This window comes from Pseudophryne corroboree, unplaced genomic scaffold, assembly GCF_028390025.1.
Source record: "Pseudophryne corroboree isolate aPseCor3 unplaced genomic scaffold, aPseCor3.hap2 scaffold_144, whole genome shotgun sequence".
Classification (NCBI taxonomy): domain Eukaryota; kingdom Metazoa; phylum Chordata; class Amphibia; order Anura; family Myobatrachidae; genus Pseudophryne; species Pseudophryne corroboree.
This window is the reverse complement of record NW_026968068.1, coordinates 821704-838874: the sequence shown is the minus strand read 5'-3', so window position 1 is coordinate 838874 and position 17171 is coordinate 821704. Positions and strand designations below refer to the sequence as shown.

The window sequence follows — 17171 nt, the reverse complement described above, 5'->3', positions numbered from 1 at the left end:
TTAAAATAGGAAGGTACAAATTACATATTTGAATTGCATCTATGTGCTGGATTCAAATGTCCCCCCCCCCCCTTCCTTTCTCAATTGTGCCCGTCAGCAGCTATTCTAAGGTTGCTGCCAATGGGTGTGACACATTAATTTCTTCTGTGGGGTACACTGGACTCCACAAGGATTCACATTGGGGTGTAGAGTAGGATCTTGATCTGAGGCACCAACCGGCTCAAAGCTTTTGACTGTTCCCAAGATGCTCAGCGCATCCTCCTCTATAACCCCGCTTCCATGAACAGGGAGCTCAGTTTGTAGTTGGTGCCTTCAGTAGCAGGCCACTTAACAGGGGCCTGCCTCAGGCAGCCTATTCTTAGCTATTAATTTTGACAAGAAAAGAAGAACTTGTTTTATGAGAATCTACAAGGGCTGCAGCAGGCTAGGTCTAATAGACATCTTTACTGCAGCTTCATCACTCCCAGCGGCGCTGTATACTCCCGTGCCCTGGTTGCTGGGTCACTGCAGCGGAGGCTCCAGTTTCTTCCTAAGGTCAGTCACACACACACCGCCCTTCCGGATCACGAGGCCGCTGATGAAGGGGAGCGTGGCCGTAGGGGGTGGACCGTGTGCGCACTGGCGTGGACACTGATTACTGGGCAGCCGCTCCACTAGCCACCAGGTACAGTTAAGGAGCACAGGTCTGGGAGTTTTACTCCTATATTAACCCAATTTTGTACTGCCCGCAGCGCATTGTGATAGGTAATAGGGCCTGATTCAGGTTGGAATGCAATCACAATAAGCGATCCAACTGCAAAAATTGCTAACAGCATACGCATGTGCCTGCATTTTCTGCGGCACCCCGCAGAGAATGCGATCGCCTCTGCCTGTCAATCGGGGCGGGGGGGGGGGAGAGGGGGGTCAGCAACACTCCATTTCCAAGTCAGGGATGGAGCGGTGCGGGGGCAAGGCTTCAAAATGGGGTCTGCAACGGAGGAGACACAGGGGGCGTGGTCACAGCGGCTGTATGACATCACATTCAGCCGCTGTGATCACAAAAATGGTGGCGGCTTCCTGCGCGCACATACAGTTTGCACCAGCAGGAGGCTACACCATTTTTTATGATCACGCTGAACTGCAGTGCGACTGCAATTACAGCATGGTCAAGAATGGAGGCGTCATGCTGGGTGGCCATGCCCTGTCACTGTGCAGGAGCCAGCACCGCACACACACTAGTCCCCGGGTGCAGCCCCCAACCCCCGGGACACCCGGAGCAACAAAATGTAGATTCAGGCCACCAGGCCACGCCCCTACCTATGAAACCATGCCTCCTTTTTACCATTGCGCTGCTTATCTGCGCGCACTGCATTACAATCTCCTTCGCCACCTCTCTGGGTGTCACCAGTGATAGTGACACCTCTGCCATGCTTGTAGCAGCTGGTCCTAAGATCTACGCCTCAAGCCCTGAGTGTTTGCCCTTGTGACTTGTTGATCATCATAGCGAAGCAGATGCTTACAGAAAACTGCAGGGGCTTAGATTGAAAATAAAAAAATTGATGGGTATAAGGTAGAGAGGAGCGGGTTCGGTTCTCCGAGAACCGAATTCCCGACGAACTCCATGTGGTTTACACTGGTCCGAGGCAGGCTCGGTTGTTCCCGCCTGACTCGGAAAACCTGAACAAGGGAAAATGTCATCATCCCGCTGTCGGATTCTCTCGAGATTCGGATTCCATATAAAGAGCTGCGCGTTGCCGCCATTTTTACTCGTGCATTGAAGAGAGAGCGGAGAGGACGTGGCTATGTTCTCTCAGTGGAAATCTCAATATCAGTGCTCAGTATCAGTGGTTACTTATTGCTGCTCAGTAATACTAGTAGTGTGTCTCTCCTGCTCAGTGTCAGTTCTCAGTAGTATCCTCATCAGTGCTCAGTATCACTGCTCATTGTCTTGTGCTGCATTGTGGTGCTCAGCATACTACAGTACATTACTAATAGTCCAGTGCTGCATCTTGCTGCTCAGTGTCAGTTCTAGTATCCTCATCAGTGCTCACTATCACTGCTCATTACATTGTGGTGTTCTGTATACTACAGTAACATAGTAATATAGTAACATATAGTAACATAGTTTTTGAGGTTGAATAGAGGCAAATTGCCCATCGTGTTCAACCTGTTTTAAGTTGTGATGATTCTACATACTTGCTGAATAATGTTTTATGACTAGTTAGCTACTATAACTCATGTTACCCCCGGATTAACCATGTTGATATTTTAAGTATTATAACCTTGGATAGCTTTTTCATTCAGAAATGTATCCATTCCTTTTTTAAATCCAATTACAGAGTCCGCCATTACCACCTTCCCTGGCAGGGAATTCCACATCCTGATTGCCCTAACAGTGAACATCATAGTATCTCACCTGGCAGGTAAGTAGGAGTTGGGCTAGAGCTGTGGAGGATTGCTGCTCGGGCACCCCCTGTCAAGTGAAGGAGATCCAACTGAGGCAGCACAAGGGAACTCTCGAAAGAAGAACAAGGCTAGAGGAAGATCTGAGACAAAGAAATCTGACTTTTACCAGAGCTGACCAGAGGAAAGCACAAACGCAGTCCCCCACTACCACAAATAATGCAGTCGAGTTTCCCACATTTGGGGAAATCACAGGGGTCAGCATACCCAGAGTGCAATGAATGAACCTCACCCTGGGAGAACAATCTTCATGACCATGGTATCTCCTATGCAAAATAAGTATGATTTGGGATAGGGCTGGGGAGGGCCGCTGCTCAGGCACATCTCTGTCAAGTAAAGGAGATTCAACTGAGGCAACACAAGGGAACTCTCATCTGGGGACAACAACTGCAGGGAGAACACATATTTTCAGATGAACATGGGAGGGCAGAAGGCTGCCTAACACTGAAGCACCCCCAAACAACAAACCAAATGCAACTACTAGTGCAAGCATTCCTGGGGGAAGGGCTGCAGCAGATGGATTTGCATATGGTGATGTCATCCAAGCAGTGGGTCAAAGTTGGCTTCAACCCTCGTCTGCATATGAAAATAAAAAAGGGGTGTGCAGGGCATGGCGGCCTTTTGCGGCGCTTGGATGACCCCTAGTTTGCATTAAACACCTCCACCTTCCTTCGGTGTGGGGCTCATGTTGGCTATGCCCCAGCCCCTGAAGCATTCAAGCTGATTTCTTGCTGCAGCTGGGCACTGTAACAGCTCCAGAGCTGCTCTGTAAAGCAAGTAAAAGGGTGTGGGCCCTGCAGCACTACCTGTAGTTTGCATTGTGCGTTGGAAGGCACAAAGTAAGCAGACGGGAGAAGTCAGGATAGTGCACAAGGGCATAGAAGGGAGCGGCTCAAGAAAAGAGAAGTGGAAACAGACAGCAAACTAGGCTGGAGAGAGACCTGAGACAAAGAGATCTGAATTATACGAGAGCCGACCAGAGGAAACACAAATTATGTAATCAAGTGTCCCACATTTGGGGAAATCGTAGGAGCAGCACACCCAGAGTGCATTGGGTGAGCCTTGCCCTGGGAGAAGCACCTTCCTGATCATAGTATCTCACCTGGCAGGTAAGTAGGAGTTGGGCTAGAGCTGGGGAGGGTCGCTGTTCGGGCACCCCCCTGTCAAGTGAAGGAGATCCAACTGAGGCAGCACAAGGAAACTCTCGAAAAAAGAACAAGGCTAGAGGAAGATCTGAGACAAAGAAATCTGACTTTTACCAGAGCTGACCAGAGGAAAGCACAAACACAGTCCCCCACTACCACAAATAATGCAGTCGAGTTTCCCACATTTGGGGAAATGACAGGGGTCAGCATACCCAGAATGCAATGAATGAACCTCACCCTGGGAGAACAATCTTCATGACAATGGTATCTCCTATGCAAAATAAGTATGATTTGGGATAGGGCTGGGGAGGGCCGCTGCTCAGGCACATCCCTGTCAAGTAAAGGAGATTCAACTGAGGCAGCACAAGGGAACTCTCATCTGGGGACAACAACTGCAGGGAGAACACATATTTTCAGATGAACATGGGAGAGCAGAAGGCTGCCTAATACTGAAGCACCCCCAAACAACAAACCAAATGCAACAACTAGTACAAGCATTCCTGGGAAAAGGTCTGCAGAAGACGGATTTGCATACGGTGATGTCATCCAAGCAGTGGGCCAAAGTTGGCTGGAACCCTCATCTGCATATGAAAAGAGAAAAGGGGTATGCAGGGCATGGCGGCCTTTTGCGGCGCTTGGATGACCCTTAGTTCGCATTAAACACCTCCACCCTCCGTCGGTGTGGGGCTCATGTTGGCTATGCCCCAGCCCCTGAAGCATTCAAGCTGATTTCTTGCAGCAGCTGGGCACTGTAACAGCTCCAGAGCTGCTCTGTAAGGCAAGTAAAAGGGTGTTGGCCCTGCAGCACTACCTGTAGTTTGCATTGTGCGTTGGAAGGCACAAAGTAAGCAGACAGGAGAAGTCAGGAGAGTGCACAAGGGCAAGGGCAGGGGCTCAAGAAAAGAGAAGTGGAAACAGACAGCAAACTAGGCTGGAGAGAGACCTGAGACAAAGAGATCTGAATTATACGAGTAGCCGACCAGAGGAAACACAAATTATGTAGTCAAGTGTCCCACATTTGGGGAAATCGTAGGAGCAGCACACCCAGAGTGCAATGGGTGAGCCTTGCCCTGGGAGAAGCACCTTCCTGATCATAGTATCTCACCTGGCAGGTAAGTAGGAGTTGGGCTAGAGCTGGGGAGGGTCGCTGCTCGGGCACCCCCCTGTCAAGTGAAGGAAATCCAACTGAGGCAGCACAAGGAAACTCTCAAAAAAAGAACAAGGCTAGAGGAAGATCTGAGACAAAGAAATCTGACTTTTACCAGAGCTGACCAGAGGAAAGCACAAACACAGTCCCCCACTACCACAAATAATGCAGTCGAGTTTCCCACATTTGGGGAAATCACAGGGGTCAGCATACCCAGAATGCAATGAATGAACCTCACCCTGGAAGAACAATCTTCATGACCATGGTATCTCCTATGCAAAATAAGTATGATTTGGGATAGGGCTGGGGATGGCCGCTGCTCAGGCACATCTCTGTCAAGTAAAGGAGATTCAACTGAGGCAGCACAAGAGAACTCTCATCTGGGGACAACAACTGCAGGGAGAACACATATTTTCAGATGAACATGGGAGAGCAGAAGGCTGCCTAATACTGAAGCACCCCAAACAACAAACCAAATGCAACAACTAGTACAAGCATTCCTGGGGGAAGGTTTGCAGAAGACGTATTTGCATACGGTGATGTCATCCAAGCAGTGGGCCAAAGTTGGCTGGAACCCTCATCTGCATATGAAAAGAGAAAAGGGGTATGCAGGGCATGGCGGCCTTTTGCGGCGCTTGGATGACCCTTAGTTCGCATTAAACACCTCCACCCTCCGTCGGTGTGGGGCTCATGTTGGCTATGCCCCAGCCCCTGAAGCATTCAAGCTGATTTCTTGCAGCAGCTGGGCACTGTAACAGCTCCAGAGCTGCTCTGAAAGGCAAGTAAAAGGGTGTGGGCCCTGCAGCACTACCTGTAGTTTGCATTGTGCGTTGGAAGGCACAAAGTAAGCAGACAGGAGAAGTCAGGAGAGTGCACAAGGGCATAGAAGGCAGCGGCTCAAGAAAAGAGAAGTGGAAACAGACAGCAAACTAGGCTGGAGAGAGACCTGAGACAAAGAGATCTGAATTATACGAGAGCCGACCAGGGGAAACGCAAATTATGCAGTCAAGTTTCCCACATTTGGGGAAATCGCAGGAGCAGCACACCCAGAGTGCAATGGGTGAGCCTTGCCCTGGGAGAAGCACCTTCATGATCATAGTATCTCACCTGGCAGTTATGTAGGAGTTGGGCTAGAGCTGGGGAGGGTCGCTGCTCGGGTACCCCCCTGTCAAGTGAAGGAGATCAAACTGAGGCAGCACAATGGAACTCTCGAAAGAAGAACAAGGCTAGAGGAAGATCTGAGACAAAGAAATCTGACTTTTACCAGAGCTGACCAGAGGAAAACACAAACACAGTCCCCCACTACCACAAATAATGCAGTTGAGTTTCCCACATTTGGGGAAATCACAGGGGTCAGCATACCCAGAATGCAATGAATGAACCTCACCCTGAGAGAACAATCTTTATGACCATGGTATCTCCTATGCAAAATAAGTATGATTTGGGATAGGGCTGGGGAGGGCCGCTGCTCAGGCACATCTCTGTCAAGTAAAGGAGATTCAACTGAGGCAGCACAAGGGAACTCTCATCTGGGGACAACAACTGCCGGGAGAATACATATTTTCAGATGAACATGGGAGGGCAGAAGGCTGCCTAATACTGAAGCACCCCCAAACAACAAACCAAATGCAACAACTAGTACAAGCATTCCTGGGGGAAGGTCTGCAGAAGACGGATTTGCATACAGTGATGTCATCCAAGCAGTGGGCCAAAGTTGGCTGGAACCCTCATCTGCATATGAAAAGAGAAAAGGGGTATGCAGGGCATGGCGGCCTTTTGCGGCGCTTGGATGACCCTTAGTTCGCATTAAACACCCCCACCCTACTTCGGTGTGGGGCTCATGTTGGCCATGCCCCAGCCCCTGAAGCATTCAAGCTGATTTCTTGCAGCAGCTTGGCACTGTAACAGCTCCAGAGCTGCTCTGTAAGGCAAGTAAAAGGGTGTGGGCCCTGCAGCACTACCTGTAGTTTGCATTGTGCATCGGAAGGCACAAAGTAAGCAGACAGGAGGAGAAGTCAGGATAGTGCACAAGGGTATAGAAGGGAGGGGCTCAAGAAAAAAGAAGTGGAAACAGAGAGCAAACTAGGCTGGAGAGAGACCTGAGACAAAGAGATCTGAATTATATGAGAGCCGACTAGGGGAAACACAAATTATGCAATCAAGTTTCCCATATTTGGGGAAATCGCAGGGGCAGCACACCCAGAGTGCAATGGGTGAGCCTTGCCCAGGGAGAAGCAACTTCATGATCATAGTATCTCACCTGGCAGGTAAGTAGGAGTTGGGCTAGAGCTGGGGAGGGTCGCTGCTCGGGCACCCCCCTGTCAAGTGAAGGAGATCCAACTGAGGCAGCACAAGGGAACTCTTGAAAGAAGAACAAGGCTAGAGGAAGATCTGAGACAAAGAAATCTGACTTTTACCAGAGCTGACCAGAGGAAAGCACAAACACAGTCCCCCACTACCACAAATAATGCAGTTGAGTTTCCCACATTTGGGGAAATCACAGAGGTCAGCATACCCAGAACGCAATGAATGAACCTAACCCTGGGAGAACAATCTTCATGACCATGGTATCTCCTATGCAAAATAAGTATGATTTGGGATAGGGCTGGGGAGGGCCGCTGCTCAGGCACATCTCTGTCAAGTAAAGGAGATTCAACTGAGGCAGCACAAGGGAACTCTCATCTGGGGACAACAACTGCAGGGAGAACACATATTTTCAGATGAACATGGGAGGGCAGAAGGCTGCCTAATACTGAAGCACCCCCAAACAACAAACCAAATGCAACAACTAGTGCAAGCATTCCTGGGGGAAGGCCTGCCGCAGATGGATTTGCATATGGTGATGTCATCCAAGCAGTGGGTCAAAGTTGGCTTCAACCCTCGTCTGCATATGAAAAGAGAAAAGGGGCATGCAGGGCATGGCGGCCTTTTGCGGCGCTTGGCTGACCCCTAGTTTGCATTAAACACCTCCACCCTCCGTCGGTGTGGGGCTCATGTTGGCTATGCCCCAGCCCCTGAAGCATTCAAGCTGATTTCTTGCTGCAGCTGGGCACTGTAACAGCTCCAGAGCTGCTCTGTAAGGCAAGTAAAAGGGTGTGGGCCCTGCAGCACTACCTGTAGTTTGCATTGTGCGTTGGAAGGCACAAAGTAAGCAGACAGGAGAAGTCTGGAGAGTGCACAAGGGCATAGAAGGCAGCGGCTCAAGAAAAGAGAAGTGGAAACAGACAGCAAACTAGGCTGGAGAGAGACCTGAGACAAAGAGATCTGAATTATACGAGAGCCGACCAGGGGAAACACAAATTATGCAGTCAAGTTTCCCACAGGAGTATATAGGATACGACCCAGTGGTACCTGACGACATAGATACTAACAGCTATTTAATAACATTACGCTAGAAAGTGATTATTAGCAACATATATATCTATATAAACAACCCCGCCAGGGTTGTGCCTTCAAAAATAATCACACACGGACACGCTTTTTAAACCTTTTTTTCACATCTCTTTATTCTTCTTATGCACATGTATGTTAGTTCTGTGATTTTAACCTTTATGTTTCACTGCAGTTTGGGATAATAATATTAATATTTATCCAATTTTAATACATACTTAATAAAGGTTATATTTTATGATTCATTCATTCTGTCCAGTGCGTCAACAGTGCAGATTTCTTCTTGTTTTTTCTCCCAAATTCTATAACAATGACAGTAAATGTTGTTTCTTTTCAAACAGAACTTTCTTGACCATGCTTCTTGCTTGAAAGATCTGGGAGCACATGGAAAACAGTACAAACCATGCAGTATCACAAGAGCCTTTATTTGATATTTCATGAAGATAGAGCAGAATTGAGGACACGTCAACTATTTCTGCCGAAGGTGGTTCATCTTTCCACATGGTGCCTTTGGCCACTGACACCTTCGTTGAGTCAAAGTCTCTGGCTGTGGTCAGAACTTTGAAAATTTATGTCACCAGAACGGTTCAGATTAGGAAAACAGAGGCTCTGTTTGTCCTGTATGCTCCCAACAGGATTGGGTGTCCTGCTTCCATGTAGACAATTATGCGCTGGATCTGTGGTAAGATTCAGCATGCTCATTCCACGGCAGGATTGCCGTTACTGAATTAGGTGAAGACCCATTCTACTAGAAAGGTGGGTTCATCCTGGGCAGCTGGTCGGGGAGTCTCGGCATTGCAACTTTGCAGAGCAGCTATTTAGTAAACACTTTTGCTAAGTTTTACAAGTTTTAGAGTAAAGGAGATTCAACTGAGGCAGCACAAGGGAACTCTCATCTGGGGACAACAACTGCAGTGAGAACACATATTTTCAGATGAACATGGGAGGGCAGAAGGCTGCCTAATACTGAAGCACCCCCAAACAACAAACCAAATGCAACAACTAGTACAAGCATTCCTGGGGGAAGGTCTGCAGAAGACGGATATGCATATAGTGATGTCATCCAAGCAGTGGGCCAAAGTTGGCTGGAACCCTCATCTGCATATGAAAAGAGAAAAGGGGTATGCAGGGCATGGCGGCCTTTTGCGGCGCTTGGATGACCCTTAGTTCGCATTAAACACCCCCACCCTCCTTCGGTGTGGGGCTCATGTTGGCCATGCCCCAGCCCCTGAAGCATTCAAGCTGATTTCTTGCAGCAGCTTGGCACTGTAACAGCTCCAGAGCTGCTCTGTAAGGCAAGTAAAAGGGTGTGGGCCCTGCAGCACTACCTGTAGTTTGCATTGTGCATTGGAAGGCACAAAGTAAGCAGACAGGAGGAGAAGTCAGGATAGTCCACAAGGGTATAGAAGGGAGGGGCTCAAGAAAAAAGAAGTGGAAACAGACAGCAAACTAGGCTGGAGAGAGACCTGAGACAAAGAGATCTGAATTATATGAGAGCCGACCAGGGGAAACACAAATTATGCAGTCAAGTTTCCCACATTTGGGAAAATCGCAGGGGCAGCACACCCAGGTGAGATACTATAATCAGGAAGGTGCTTCTCCCAGGGCAAGGCTCACCCATTGCACACTGGGTGTGCTGCTCCTACGATTTCCCCAAATGTGGGACACTTGACTGCATAATTTGTGTTTCCTCTGGTCGGCTCTCGTATAATTCAGATCTCTTTGTCTCAGGTCTCTCTCCAGCCTAGTTTGCTCTCTGTTTCCACTTCTTTTTTCTTGAGCCCCTCCCTTCTATACCCTTGTGCACTATCCTGACTTCTCCTCCCGTCTGCTTACTTTGTGCCTTCCAATGCACAATGCAAACTACAGGTAGTGCTGCAGGGCCCACACCCTTTTACTTGCCTTACAGAGCAGCTCTGGAGCTGTTACAGTGCCCAGCTGCTGCAAGAAATCAGCTTGAATGCTTCATGGGATGGGGCATGGCCAACATGAGCCCCACACCAAAGGAGGGTGGGGGTGTTTAATGCGATCTAGGGGTCATCCAAGCACCGCAAAAGGCCGCCATGCCCTGCACGCCCCTTTTCTCTTTTCATATGCAGATGAGGGTTGAAGCCAACTTTGACCCACTGCTTGGATAACATCACCATATGCAAATCCATCTGCTGCAGGCCTTCCCCCAGGAATGCTTGCACTAGTTGTTGCATTTGGTTTGTTGTTTGGGGGTGCTTCAGTATTAGGCAGCCTTCTGCCCTCCCATGTTAATCTGAAAATATGTGTTCTCCCTGCAGTTGTTGTCCCCATATGAGAGTTCCCTTGTGCTGCCTCAGTTGAATCTCCTTTACTTGACAGAGATGTGCCTGAGCAGCGGCCCTCCCCAGCCCTATCCCAAATCATACTTATTTTGCATAGGAGACACCATGGTCATGAAAATTGTTCACCCAGGGTGAGGTTCATTCATTGCATTCTGGGTATGCTGACCCCTGTGATTTACCCAAATGTGGGAAACTCGCCTGCATTATTTGTGGTAGTTGGGGACTGTGTTTGTGTTTTCCGCTGGTCAGCTCTGGTAAAAGTCAGATTTCTTTGTCTCAGATCTTCCTCTAGCCTTGTTCTTCTTTCGAGAGTTCCATTGTGCTGCCTCAGTTGGATCTCCTTCACTTGACAGGGGGGTGCCCGAGCAGCGACCCTCCCCAGCTCTAGCCCAACTCCTACTTACCTGCCAGGTGAGATACTATGATCTTGAAGGTGCTTCTCCCAGGGCAAGGCTCAACCATTGCACTCTGGGTGTGCTGCCCCTGCGATTTCCCCAAATATGGGAAACTTGACTGCATAATTTGTGTTTCCCCTGGTCGGCTCTCGTATAATTCAGATCTCTTTGTCTCAGGTCTCTCTCCAGCCTAGTTTGCTGTCTGTTTCCACTTCTCTTTTCTTGAGCCGCTCCCTTCTATGCCCTTGCGCACTATCCTGACTTCTCCCGTCTGCTTACTTTGTGCCTTCCAACGCACTATGCGAACTACAGGTAGTGCTGCAGGGCCCACACCCTTTTATTTGCCTTACAGAGCAGCTCTGGAGCTGTTACAGTGCCCAGCTGCTGCAAGAAATCAGCTTGAATGCTTCAGGGGCTGGGGCATAGCCAACATGAGCCCCACACCGAAGGAGGGTGGAGGTGTTTAATGCGAACTAGGGGTCATCCAAGCGCCGCAAAAGGCCGCCATGCCCTGCATAACCCTTTTCTCTTTTCATATGCAGATGAGGGTTCCAGCCAACTTTGGCCCACTGCTTGGATGACATCACCGTATGCAAATTCGTCTCCTGCAGACCTTCCCCCAGGAATGCTTGTACTAGTTATTGCATATGGTTTGATATTTGATGGTGCTTCAGTATTAGGCAGCCTTCCGCCCTCCCATGTTCATCTGAAAAAATGTGGTCTCCCTGCAGTTGTTGTCCCCAGACGAGAGTTCCCTTGTGCTTCCTCAGTTGAATCTCCTTAACTTGACGGGGGAGGGGCTTGCCCGAGCAGCCACCCTCCCCAGCCCTATCCCAACTCATACTTATTTTGCATATGAGATCTCTATATCATGAAGATTGTTATCACAGGGTGAAGTTCATCCATTATATTTTAAAATAGGAAGGTTCAAATTACATATTTGAATTGCATCTATGTGCTGGATTCAAATGCCCCCCCCCTTCCTTTCTCAATTGTGCCCGTCAGCAGCTATTCTAAGGTTGCTGCCAATGGGTGTGACACATTAATTTCTTCTGTGGGGTACACTGGACTCCACAAGGATTCACATTGGGGTGTAGAGTAGGATCTTGATCTGAGGCACCAACCGGCTCAAAGCTTTTGACTGTTCCCAAGATGCTCAGCGCATTCTCCTCTATAACCTCGCTTCCATGAACAGGGAGCTCAGTTTGTAGTTGGTGCCTTCAGTAGCAGGCCACTTAACAGGGGCCTGCCTCAGGCAGCCTATTCTTAGCTATTAATTTTGACAAGAAAATAAGAACTTTTTTTATGAGAATCTACAAGGGCTGCAGCAGGCTAGGTCTAATAGACATCTTTACTGCAGCTTCTTCACTCCCAGCGGCGCTGTATACTCCCGTGCCCTGGTTGCTGGGTCACTGCAGCGGAGGCTCCGGTTTCTTCCTAAGGTCAGTCACACACGCACCGCCCTTCCGGATCACGAGGCCGCTGATGAAGGGGAGCGTGGCCGTAGGGGGTGGACCGTGTGCGCACTGGCGTGGACACTGATTACTGGGCAGCCGCTCCACGAGCCACCAGGTACAGTTAAGGAGCACAGGTCTGGGGTTTTTTCTCCCATATTAAACCAATTTTGTACTGCCCGCAGCGCATTGTGATAGGTAATAGGGCCTGATTCAGGTTGGATTGCAATCACAGTAAGCGATCCAACTGCAAAAATTGCTAAGAGCATACGCATGTGCCTGCATTTTCTGCGGCACCCCGCAGAGAATGCGATCGCCTCTGCCTGTCAATCGGGGCAGGGGGGGAGAGGGGGGTCAGCAACACTCCATTTCCAAGTCAGGGATGGAGCGGTGCGGGGGCAAGGCTTCAAAATGGGGTCTGCAACGGAGGAGACACAGGGGGCGTGGTCACAGCGGCTGTATGACATCACATTCAGCCGCTGTGATCACAAAAATGGTGGCGGCTTCCTGCGCGCACATACAGTCTGCACCAGCAGGAGGCTACACCATTTTTTATGATCACGCTGAACTGCAGTGCAACTGCAATTACAGATTGGTCAAGAAGGGAGGCGTCATGCTGGGTGGCCATGTCCTGTCACTGTGCAGGAGCCAGCACCGCTCACACACTAGTCCCCGGGTGCAGCCCCCAACCCCCGGGACACCCGGAGCAACAAAATGTAGATTCAGGCCACCAGGCCACGCCCCTACCTATGAAACCATGCCTCCTTTTTACCATTGCGCTGCTTATCTGCGCGCACTGCATTACAATCTCCTTCGCCACCTCTCTGGGTGTCACCAGTGATAGTGACACCTCTGCCATGCTTGTAGCAGCTGGTCCTAAGATCTACGCCTCAAGCCCTGAGTGTTTGCCCTTGTGACTTGTTGATCATCATAGCGAAGCAGATGCTTACAGAAAACTGCAGGGGCTTAGATTGAAAATAAAAAAATATATGGGTATAAGGTAGAGAGGAGCGGGTTCGGTTCTCCGAGAACCGAATTCCCCACGAACTCCACGTGGTTTACACTGGTCCGAGGCAGGCTCGGTTGTTCCCGCCTGACTCGGAAAACCTGAACAAGGGAAAATGTCATCATCCCGCTGTCGGATTCTCGCGAGATTCGGATTTCATATAAAGAGCTGCGCGTTGCCGCCATTTTTACTCGTGCATTGAAGAGGGAGCGGAGAGGACGTGGCTATGTTCTCTCAGTGGAAATCTCAATATCAGTGCTCAGTATCAGTGGTTACTTATTGCTGCTCAGTAATACTAGTAGTGTGTCTCTCCTGCTCAGTGTCAGTTCTCAGTAGTATCCTCATCAGTGCTCAGTATCACTGCTCATTGTCTTGTGCTGCATTGTGGTGCTCAGCATACTACAGTACATTACTAATAGTCCAGTGCTGCATCTTGCTGCTCAGTGTCAGTTCTAGTATCCTCATCAGTGCTCACTATCACTGCTCATTACATTGTGGTGTTCTGTATACTACAGTAACATAGTAATATAGTAACATATAGTAATATAGTTTTTGAGGTTGAAAAGAGGCAAATTGCCCATCGTGTTCAACCTGTTTTAAGTTGTGATGATTCTACATACTTGCTGAATAATGTTTTATGACTAGTTAACTACTACAACTCATGTTACCCCCGGATTAACCATGTTGATATTTTAAGTATTATAACCTTGGATAGCTTTTTCATTCAGAAATGTATCCATTCCTTTTTTAAATCCAATTACAGAGTCCGCCATTACCACCTTCCCTGGCAGGGAATTCCACATCCTGATTGCCCTAACAGTGAAGATCATAGTATCTCACCTGGCAGGTAAGTAGGAGTTGGGCTAGAGCTGTGGAGGATTGCTGCTTGGGCACCCCCTGTCAAGTGAAGGAGATCCAACTGAGGCAGCACAAGGGAACTCTCGAAAGAAGAACAAGGCTAGAGGAAGATCTGAGACAAAGAAATCTGACTTTTACCAGAGCTGACCAGAGGAAAGCACAAACACAGTCCCCCACTACCACAAATAATGCAGTCGAGTTTCCCACATTTGGGGAAATCACAGGGGTCAGCATACCCAGAATGCAATGAATGAACCTCACCCTGGGAGAAAAATCCTCATGACCAAGGTATCTCCTATGCAAAATAAGTATGATTTGGGATAGGGCTGGGGAGGGCCGCTGCTCAGGCACATCTCTGTCAAGTAAAGGAGATTCAACTGAGGCAGCACAAGGGAACTCTCATCTGGGGACAACAACTGCAGGGAGAACACATATTTTCAGATGAACATGGGAGGGCAGAAGGCTGCCTAAAACTGAAGCACCCCCAAACAACGAACCAAATGCAACTACTAGTGCAAGCATTCCTGGGGGAAGGCCTGCAGCAGATGGATTTGCATATGGTGATGTCATCCAAGCAGTGGGTCAAAGTTGGCTTCAACCCTCGTCTGCATATGAAAAGAAAAAAGGGGTGTGCAGGGCATGGCGGCCTTTTGCGGCGCTTGGATGACCCCTAGTTCGCATTAAACACCTCCACCCTCCTTCGGTGTGGGGCTCATGTTGACTATGCCCCAGCCCCTGAAGCATTCAAGCTGATTTCTTGCAGCAGCTGGGCACTGTAACAGCTCCAGAGCTGCTCTGTAAAGCAAGTAAAAGGGTGTGGGCCCTGCAGCACTACCTGTAGTTTGCATTGTGCGTTGGAAGGCACAAAGTAAGCAGATGGGAGAAGTCAGGATAGTGCACAAGGGTATAGAAGGGAGGGGCTCAAGAAAAAAGAAGTGGAAACAGACAGCAAACTAGGCTGGAGAGAGACCTGAGACAAAGAGATCTGAATTATATGAGAGCCGACCAGGGGAAACACAAATTATGCAGTCAAGTTTCCCACATTTGGGGAAATCGCAGGGGCAGCACAGCCAGAGTGCAATGGGTGAGCCTTGCCCTGGGAGAAGCATCTTCATGATCATAGTATCTCACCTGGCAGGTAAGTAGGAGTTGGGCTAGAGCTGGGGAGGGTCGCTGCTCGGGCACCCCCCTGTCAAGTGAAGGAGATCCAACTGAGGCAGCACAAGGGAACTCTCAAAAGAAGAACAAGGCTAGAGGAAGATCTGAGACAAAGAAATCTGACTTTTACCAGAGCTGACCAGAGGAAAGCACAAACACAGTCCCCCACTACCACAAATAATGCAGTTGAGTTTCCCACATTTGGGGAAATCACAGGGGTCAGCATACCCAGAATGCAATGAATGAACCTAACCCTGGGAGAACAATCTTCATGACCATGGTATCTCCTATGCAAAATAAGTATGATTTGGGATAGGGCTGGGGAGGGCCGCTGCTCAGGCACATCTCTGTCAAGTAAAGGAGATTCAACTGAGGCAGCACAAGGGAACTCTCATCTGGGGACAACAACTGCAGGGAGAACACATATTTTCAGATGAACATGGGAGGGCAGAAGGCTGCCTAATACTGAAGCACCCCCAAACAACAAACCAAATGCAACAACTAGTGCAAGCATTCCTGGGGGAAGGCCTGCAGCAGATGGATTTGAATATGGTGATGTCATCCAAGCAGTGGGTCAAAGTTGGCTTCAACCCTCGTCTGCATATGAAAAGAATAAAGGGGTGTGCAGGGCATGGCGGCCTTTTGCGGCGCTTGGATGACCCCTAGTTCGCATTAAACACCTCCACCCTCCTTCGGTGTGGGGCTCATGTTGGCTATGCCCCAGCCCCTGAAGCATTCAAGCTGATTTCTTGCAGCAGCTGGGCACTGTAACAGCTCCAGAGCTGCTCTGTAAAGCAAGTAAAAGGGTGTGGGCCCTGCAGCACTACCTGTAGTTTGTATTGTGCGTTGGAAGGCACAAAGTAAGCAGACGGGAGAAGTCAGGATAGTGCACAAGGGTATAGAAGGGAGGGGCTCAAGAAAAAAGAAGTGGAAACAGACAGCAAACTAGGCTGGAGAGAGACCTGAGACAAAGAGATCTGAATTATATGAGAGCCGACCAGGGGAAACACAAATTATGCAGTCAAGTTTCCCACATTTGGGGAAATCGCAGGGGCAGCACACCCAGAGTGCAATGGGTGAGCCTTGCCCTGGGAGAAGCATCTTCATGATCATAGTATCTCACCTGGCAGGTAAGTAGGAGTTGGGCTAGAGCTGGGGAGGGTCGCTGCTCGGGCACCCCCCTGTCAAGTGAAGGAGATCCAACTGAGGCAGCACAAGGGAACTCTCAAAAGAAGAACAAGGCTAGAGGAAGATCTGAGACAAAGAAATCTGACTTTTACCAGAGCTGACCAGAGGAAAGCACAAACACAGTCCCCCACTACCACAAATAATGCAGTTGAGTTTCCCACATTTGGGGAAATCACAGGGGTCAGCATACCCAGAATGCAATGAATTAACCTAACCCTGGGAGAACAATCTTCATGACCATGGTATCTCCTATGCAAAATAAGTATGATTTGGGATAGGGCTGGGGAGGGCCGCTGCTCAGGCACATCTCTGTCAAGTAAAGGAGATTCAACTGAGGCAGCACAAGGGAACTCTCATCTGGGGACAACAACTGCAGGGAGAACACATATTTTCAGATGAACATGGGAGGGCAGAAGGCTGCCTAATACTGAAGCACCCCCAAACAACAAACCAAATGCAACAACTAGTGCAAGCATTCCTGGGGGAAGGCCTGCCGCAGATGGATTTGCATATGGTGATGTCATCCAAGCAGTGGGTCAAAGTTGGTTCAAACACCTTTGCAAAGTTCTATAAGTTTGATACCCTGGCTGAGGAGGACCTCCTGTTTGCTCAATCGGTGCTGCAAAGTCATCCGCACTCTCCTGCCCGTTTGGGAGCTTTGGTATAATCCCCATGG

At 49.1% G+C, this 17171-nt stretch overlaps 14 non-coding genes and 3 pseudogenes across 14 annotated transcripts; 3 read left to right on the top strand and 14 right to left on the bottom strand.

Annotated features, from left to right (window-relative positions):
* Positions 1–2561: 2561 nt before the first annotated feature.
* On the bottom strand, positions 2562–2725 carry LOC134997433 (U1 spliceosomal RNA). The gene has a single exon (XR_010199947.1). It is a non-coding gene; the product is annotated as a U1 spliceosomal RNA (small nuclear RNA).
* Positions 2726–3396: 671 nt separating this feature from the next.
* On the bottom strand, positions 3397–3559 carry LOC134997442 (U1 spliceosomal RNA). The gene has a single exon (XR_010199955.1). It is a non-coding gene; the product is annotated as a U1 spliceosomal RNA (small nuclear RNA).
* Positions 3560–3711: 152 nt separating this feature from the next.
* LOC134997133 (U1 spliceosomal RNA) lies at positions 3712–3875 on the bottom strand. Its single transcript, XR_010199685.1, has one exon. It is a non-coding gene; the product is annotated as a U1 spliceosomal RNA (small nuclear RNA).
* A 668-nt stretch (positions 3876–4543) lies between these two features.
* On the bottom strand, positions 4544–4707 carry LOC134997373 (U1 spliceosomal RNA). Its single transcript, XR_010199897.1, has one exon. It is a non-coding gene; the product is annotated as a U1 spliceosomal RNA (small nuclear RNA).
* A 152-nt stretch (positions 4708–4859) lies between these two features.
* Positions 4860–5023, bottom strand: LOC134997013 (U1 spliceosomal RNA). Its single transcript, XR_010199569.1, has one exon. It is a non-coding gene; the product is annotated as a U1 spliceosomal RNA (small nuclear RNA).
* A 670-nt stretch (positions 5024–5693) lies between these two features.
* Positions 5694–5856, bottom strand: LOC134997428 (U1 spliceosomal RNA). Its single transcript, XR_010199945.1, has one exon. It is a non-coding gene; the product is annotated as a U1 spliceosomal RNA (small nuclear RNA).
* Positions 5857–6008: 152 nt separating this feature from the next.
* On the bottom strand, positions 6009–6172 carry LOC134997064 (U1 spliceosomal RNA). Its single transcript, XR_010199618.1, has one exon. It is a non-coding gene; the product is annotated as a U1 spliceosomal RNA (small nuclear RNA).
* A 702-nt stretch (positions 6173–6874) lies between these two features.
* Positions 6875–7009, bottom strand: LOC134997430 (U1 spliceosomal RNA; annotated as a pseudogene).
* Positions 7010–7161: 152 nt separating this feature from the next.
* LOC134997091 (U1 spliceosomal RNA) lies at positions 7162–7325 on the bottom strand. Its single transcript, XR_010199645.1, has one exon. It is a non-coding gene; the product is annotated as a U1 spliceosomal RNA (small nuclear RNA).
* Positions 7326–9686: 2361 nt separating this feature from the next.
* LOC134997471 (U1 spliceosomal RNA) lies at positions 9687–9842 on the top strand. The gene has a single exon (XR_010199968.1). It is a non-coding gene; the product is annotated as a U1 spliceosomal RNA (small nuclear RNA).
* A 674-nt stretch (positions 9843–10516) lies between these two features.
* LOC134997186 (U1 spliceosomal RNA) lies at positions 10517–10680 on the top strand. The gene has a single exon (XR_010199735.1). It is a non-coding gene; the product is annotated as a U1 spliceosomal RNA (small nuclear RNA).
* Positions 10681–10832: 152 nt separating this feature from the next.
* LOC134997411 (U1 spliceosomal RNA) lies at positions 10833–10995 on the top strand. The gene has a single exon (XR_010199931.1). It is a non-coding gene; the product is annotated as a U1 spliceosomal RNA (small nuclear RNA).
* Positions 10996–14297: 3302 nt separating this feature from the next.
* Positions 14298–14461, bottom strand: LOC134997126 (U1 spliceosomal RNA). The gene has a single exon (XR_010199679.1). It is a non-coding gene; the product is annotated as a U1 spliceosomal RNA (small nuclear RNA).
* Positions 14462–15153: 692 nt separating this feature from the next.
* Positions 15154–15295, bottom strand: LOC134997387 (U1 spliceosomal RNA; annotated as a pseudogene).
* A 152-nt stretch (positions 15296–15447) lies between these two features.
* LOC134997404 (U1 spliceosomal RNA) lies at positions 15448–15611 on the bottom strand. The gene has a single exon (XR_010199925.1). It is a non-coding gene; the product is annotated as a U1 spliceosomal RNA (small nuclear RNA).
* A 692-nt stretch (positions 15612–16303) lies between these two features.
* On the bottom strand, positions 16304–16445 carry LOC134997290 (U1 spliceosomal RNA; annotated as a pseudogene).
* A 152-nt stretch (positions 16446–16597) lies between these two features.
* On the bottom strand, positions 16598–16761 carry LOC134997474 (U1 spliceosomal RNA). Its single transcript, XR_010199970.1, has one exon. It is a non-coding gene; the product is annotated as a U1 spliceosomal RNA (small nuclear RNA).
* Between the last annotated feature and the right edge of the window lie 410 nt (positions 16762–17171).